Source organism: Oryctolagus cuniculus, chromosome 12 (genome assembly GCF_051225735.1).
Source record: "Oryctolagus cuniculus isolate XC-2025 breed Fujian yellow rabbit chromosome 12, ASM5122573v1, whole genome shotgun sequence".
Lineage (NCBI taxonomy): Eukaryota > Metazoa > Chordata > Mammalia > Lagomorpha > Leporidae > Oryctolagus > Oryctolagus cuniculus.
This window is the reverse complement of record NC_142878.1, coordinates 104,742,763-104,748,762: the sequence shown is the minus strand read 5'-3', so window position 1 is coordinate 104,748,762 and position 6,000 is coordinate 104,742,763. Positions and strand designations below refer to the sequence as shown.

General features: G+C 55.5%; 1 protein-coding gene across 8 annotated transcripts in view; it reads left to right on the top strand.

The window, feature by feature from the left end:
• Positions 1-245: 245 nt before the first annotated feature.
• ZFAND6 (zinc finger AN1-type containing 6) overlaps positions 246-6,000 on the top strand; it is a 78,401-nt gene continuing 72,646 nt past the window's right edge. For 4 of the 8 annotated variants that reach the window (XM_070054590.2, XM_070054579.2, XM_070054592.2 and 1 more), the window contains exon 1: positions 246-377. The gene's annotated coding sequence lies outside the window, so the exon portion shown is untranslated. Of the gene's footprint in view, positions 481-6,000 lie in introns of all 8 variants that reach the window. The other 4 variants (XM_070054598.2, XM_070054586.2, XM_070054595.2 and 1 more) reach the window with 1 other exon arrangement.

Here is a 6,000-nt window from a genome sequence, read left to right as displayed (position 1 = left end):
GAGGAGCGGCTCCCCTCGCTCCGCCCCGCCTCCTCCCCCGGCCTCGACCAATCGCCGCGCGCTGCGAACCCGGCCACGCCCCCTTCCCCGCCCCTGCAGCCCCGCGGCTCCGCCCGGGCCGGTAATAATCAGGCCGCGGGCGGGCCGCGCCGCGTCAGCGCCGGGCGCCGACCAATCGGAGCGCTCTCCCCGGCCTCGCGTCACAGGCCGAACAACCAAACAGAAAAGTTTAATAAACAGCGGACGGAGAGGGGGGCCGGCGGTGGCTGGGCCGGAGCGAGCTGGGGGGTTCTGCGGCCTCACCTGTCCCCATTCACCGGCGGCGACCGGCGGCGGCATCGGCGGGCAGCGCGTCAGGCGGAGGCGGCCGCCGCCAGGTGAGCAGCAGCGCGGCCCGCGCCGCCCGGCCGCCGCGCCCTTCCCCCACCGGCGGCGGCCCCTCCCCGGCCCGCGGGCCGCAGGCGCCGGGCGGCGCAGCAGGTGGGGGCCCCGCGGCGGCCGGGGCGTCGGCGAGGGCCCTGAGGCGGCGACGCGGCGGGCGCCCGCCCTCCGGGGCCGGCTTGCAGTCAGGGGCGGGGGGCGCGCCGGGCCCGGCCCCCCCCCCCCCCTCAGCCGCCCGGTTGCGGAGCCGTTGGCGGTGAGGGGCGCCCCGCCGAGCGCGAGGTGGCTTCTGGCAGGGTCTCTCCGCCTGCCGCGTGTTGGGGGGCTCCTGGGGGGCGGGGAAGGGTGGGCGGCGTGGAGCGGGTGCGACCCCCGGGGCGCCTCTTCCTGGCCCCCCGCCCCGCCTGGTTCTTTGCTCCGCGTTTCTGGGCGGGGGGCTGTGGGGTGTGCAGGCGATGGGACGCGGCGGGGTGAGAGGGGGTCGCGTGCGCCCCCCGGAGCTGCACCTGTTCCTCGGGGGTGGGGGTGGGGGTGGAGACCGCAGGCGACTCCGAGAAACTGGAGCGGACGCCCCTTTCGAACCCGGGGCGGGGTTGATGGATGGATGGATCGATTTACGTAAAATGCCATCAACTCGTCCAGGTTCGCTGCGTGGCGACCGTGTCACCAGTTTTAGGGCGCGCGCTGAGCTGTTGCAGCCTGCGGGGCTTCGGGGTGGGGGGGCGCGGGGTGCGCACGGGTGAATTCCCTTTTACAATGTAGGAATCTGTATATTTTTAAATAAGTGTAAGGGAGGCCGAGAGCGCCAGGAATGCCGGAGGGAAACTGAGGGCTTGGTGCATTTATTGCCTCGACTGTGTATCCATAACGTGCGGGACCCTGCCTTGTGCGCCGTTTTCAATACTGGCGTGCGTGCAGCTTTTTGTATGTCAGTTAAATCAGAATAAAAAAAATTTTTTAAAGTGGCCAAGAGCGCATCTAATACCATAAAGGAACAGTTTGCACACAGTGTGCTAAGGGAAACTGTGACTCCTCCTTGCAAACCCAGAACGGGAGCGCTAGGAAAACTTGGGTCTGGGTCTGGGCTCCCCATCCTGTGGGTCACTCCAGTCGGGCGCACTGGGTTGGTCATTCTTTTGCCTTTTTAAGAAGTTGTTTTATCACATATGTTGGTGTGCCAAAAGCAGCGTGGGGTTTGCTTTGCTTTGCTTTGCTTTGGAGTTTTACGAGAGCTGGTATGCTGCCGTAGTCCTGTGCTGGGAGCTTTTTAATATCGTGTTTTTCTCCCGGAACTCGGGCGCACGCAGGCCCGTGTTCCTGGTTTTGATTTGGTCTTGCCTCTAGCAGCGTGAACACTTCTCGCTTCTCCTCCTGGACAAGGCCGTTTCTTTGCGAATGCTTCCTGTAGGCTGCATCACAGTTTCAGGTAGTGCGTGAAGTAGACGGAAATACTTGGAAGGAAAGTCCTGGAAGAAGTTGAGGGTCTGACCCCCGCTGATTGGTTCCGCGGAGCTGAGTATTTGCAGGAGGAGCAGAGATCCTGTTTGTAAGGAATCTTCCTCTAATTACTGTGTAAAGTCCTCGGGCATTATTCAGCATCTTCTGTAGCAGAGAAAGCTCTCTGACGCAGCCGGCTCTGCCTTCCCTCCCCGCTTTGCCACCTCTCCCCCACCCCCCCAACTTCCCCCAGCGACCCTGAGACCTGCTCTGTGGCTTCCCGTGCCGCGGAGAAAACCCTGCCCACAGCTTTTCCTTCCGGTTCTGCCTGGACCGGCGTTGAGGCAAACACCTGTCAAGTGGCAGAGCCTTCCAGGGAAGCCTTGAGACCAAGGTGTCACTCTGCGGCATTGCCTTGTGCGTCCTTGGCCACATTTTTTGGAGAAACATGTGGATATTTCAAGAGTTATTAAGCGCATATTTCAGTATTTTTTTAGATCTGAGAATGCCCCCAGGTGTTCCTCCAGAGCGGTCTGTTTTTATCATGCCAACAGCAGTGCAGTGACAAGTCAGGGCACAGTGGTGGAGGCGTGGTGCTGTGTGTGTGTGTGTGTGTGTATGTGTGTATAGTGACAAGTCAGGGCACAGTGGTGGAGGCGTGGTGCTGTGTGTGTGTGTGTGTGTATGTGTGTATAGTGACAAGTTAGGGCACAGTGGTGGTGGTGCTGTGTGTGTGTGTGTAATGTATAGTGACAAGTTAGGGCACAGTGGTGGTGGTGCTGTGTGTGTGTGTGTGTGTGTATAGTGACAAGTTAGGGCACAGTGGTGGAGGCGGTAGTGCTGTGTGTGTGTGTAATGTATAGTGACAAGTTAGGGCACAGTGGTGGTGGTGCTGTGTGTGTGTGTGTGTGTGTGTGTGTGTATAGTGACAAGTTAGGGCACAGTGGTGGTGGTGCTGTGTGTGTGTGTGTATGTGTGTATAGTGACAAGTTAGGGCACAGTGGTGGTGGTGCTGTGTGTGTGTGTGTGTGTATAGTGACAAGTTAGGGCACAGTGGTGGTGGTGCTCTGTGTGTGTGTGTGTATGTGTGTATAGTGACAAGTTAGGGCACAGTGGTGGTGGTGCTGTGTGTGTGTGTGTAATGTATAGTGACAAGTTAGGGCACAGTGGTGGTGGTGCTGTGTGTGTGTGTGTGTGTATAGTGACAAGTTAGGGCACAGTGGTGGAGGCGGTAGTGCTGTGTGTGTGTGTAATGTATAGTGACAAGTTAGGGCACAGTGGTGGTGGTGCTCTGTGTGTGTGTGTGTGTGTGTGTGTATAGTGACAAGTTAGGGCACAGTGGTGGTGGTGCTGTGTGTGTGTGTGTATGTGTGTATAGTGACAAGTTAGGGCACAGTGGTGGTGGTGCTCTGTGTGTGTGTGTGTGTGTGTGTATAGTGACAAGTTAGGGCACAGTGGTGGTGGTGCGCTGTGTGTGTGTGTGTATGTGTGTATAGTGACAAGTTAGGGCACAGTGGTGGTGGTGCTGTGTGTGTGTGTGTAATGTATAGTGACAAGTTAGGGCACAGTGGTGGTGGTGCTGTGTGTGTGTGTGTGTGTATAGTGACAAGTTAGGGCACAGTGGTGGAGGCGGTAGTGCTGTGTGTGTGTGTAATGTATAGTGACAAGTTAGGGCACAGTGGTGGAGGCGGTAGTGCTGTGTGTGTGTAATGTATAGTGACAAGTTAGGGCACAGTGGTGGAGGCGGTAGTGCTGTGTGTATGTGTGTATAGTGACAAGTTAGGGCACAGTGGTGGTGGTGCTGTGTGTGTGTGTGTGTGTGTAATGTATAGTGACAAGTTAGGGCACAGTGGTGGTGGTGCTGTGTGTGTGTGTGTGTATGTATAGTGACAAGTTAGGGCACAGTGGTGGAGGCGGTGGTGCTGTGTGTATGTGTGTAATGTATAGTGACAAGTTAGGGCACAGTGGTGGTGGTGCTGTGTGTGTGTGTGTATGTGTGTATAGTGACAAGTTAGGGCACAGTGGTGGTGGTGCTGTGTGTGTGTGTGTAATGTATAGTGACAAGTTAGGGCACAGTGGTGGTGGTGCTGTGTGTGTGTGTGTATGTGTGTATAGTGACAAGTTAGGGCACAGTGGTGGTGGTGCTGTGTGTATGTGTGTAATGTATAGTGACAAGTTAGGGCACAGTGGTGGTGGTGCTGTGTGTGTGTGTATGTGTGTATAGTGACAAGTTAGGGCACAGTGGTGGTGGTGCTCTGTGTGTGTGTGTGTGTGTGTGTGTATAGTGACAAGTTAGGGCACAGTGGTGGAGGCGGTAGTGCTGTGTGTGTGTATGTATAGTGACAAGTTAGGGCACAGTGGTGGTGGTGCTGTGTGTGTGTGTGTGTGTGTAATGTATAGTGACAAGTTAGGGCACAGTGGTGGTGGTGCTGTGTGTGTGTGTGTGTATGTGTGTATAGTGACAAGTTAGGGCACAGTGGTGGTGGTGCTGTGTGTGTGTGTGTAATGTATAGTGACAAGTTAGGGCACAGTGGTGGTGGTGCTGTGTGTGTGTGTGTAATGTATAGTGACAAGTTAGGGCACAGTGGTGGAGGTGGTGGTGCTGTGTGTGTGTGTGTGTATAGTGACAAGTTAGGGCACAGTGGTGGTGGTGCTGTGTGTGTGTGTGTATGTGTGTATAGTGACAAGTTAGGGCACAGTGGTGGTGGTGCTGTGTGTGTGTGTGTGTAATGTATAGTGACAAGTTAGGGCACAGTGGTGGTGGTGCTGTGTGTGTGTGTGTATGTGTGTATAGTGACAAGTTAGGGCACAGTGGTGGTGGTGCTCTGTGTGTGTGTGTATAGTGTCAGGTGGCTTGTTTTTGTCTGAAGCTGGAAGTAGAGATGGTTTAGTTTTTGCAGCAGGTCACTTGCAGAGTGTCGGGATGCCTTGTTTTGGTAGGGCTGTGCCATCTGGCTGTGTTTGCATTTGACTGTAAGGGGTATGGGGTGTGTGTGTGTGTGTGTGTGTGTGTGTGTGTTTCCCCCAAACTTTGAGAAGGATTTGAAAGTTAGAAAGAAAAGCCACTCATAACATATCCCTGCCACTTTAAATAATCATTGTTGGGGCCTGCACTGTGGTGTAGCGGGTAAAGCCACCGCCTGCAGTGCCAGCATGCCATGGAGTTCCGGCTGCTCCACTTCCAATCCAGCTCTCTGCTGTGGCCTGGGAGAGCAGTAGAAGATGGCCCAAGTCCTTGGGCCCCTGCACCCGCGTAGGAGACCCGGAAGAAGCTCCTGGCTCCCTGGCTCCTGGCTCCGGATGGGTGCAGCTCGGGCCGTTGCGGCTTGTTGGGGAATGAACCAGAAGATGGAAGACCTCTCTCTCTGTCTGCCTCTCTTTCTCTCTCTGTAACTGTGACTTTCAAATAAATAAACAAATCTTTTTAAAAAAAGAATCATTGTGAATATTTTGTCAGGTATATCCTGGTCTTTCTGTGTATTTTCTTTTTTTTTTTTTTTTTAAGATTTATTTATTTATTTGAAAGTTAGAGTTACACAGAGAGAGGAGAGGCAGAGAGAGAGAGGTCTTCCATCTGCTGGCTCACTCCCCAATTGGCCGCAACGGCCGAAGCTGCGTGGATCCGAAGCCAGGAGCCAGGAGCTTGGAGCTTCTTCTGGGTCTCCCACATGGGTGCTGGGGGCCCAAGGATTTGGGCCATCTTCTACTGCTTTCCCAGACCATAGCAGAGAGCTGGATTGGAAGTGGAGCAGCCAGGTTTTGAACCGGCGTCCATAAGGGATGCCGGCGCTTCAGGCCAGGGTGTCAACCCGCTGCGCCCCCTCTGCGTATTTTCTTTATCTCTCCTCTCCTCTCCTCTCTCCTCCCCTCTGCTCCCCTCCCCTCCCCATCCATCTCCTCTCCTCTCCTCTCCCCCTCATTCTCCAAATGCCTGCAACTGCCAGGACTGGGCAGGCCTAAGCCAGGAGCCAGGAACTCAGTCTGGGCTTCCAGGTGGGGGGAGGGACCCAAGTACTTGAGTTAGCTCTGCTGCTTCCTGGGGTGTGCACTAGCAGAAAGCTAGAATCAGAGGGTGGAACCTGAACCCAGGCGCGTTGCTGTGGGATGTTGGTGTCCCAAGGAGTTTCTTCATTGTGAGGCCAAACACCTGTTCCTGTGTGCATGTTCTTAAGTTCTTTATTT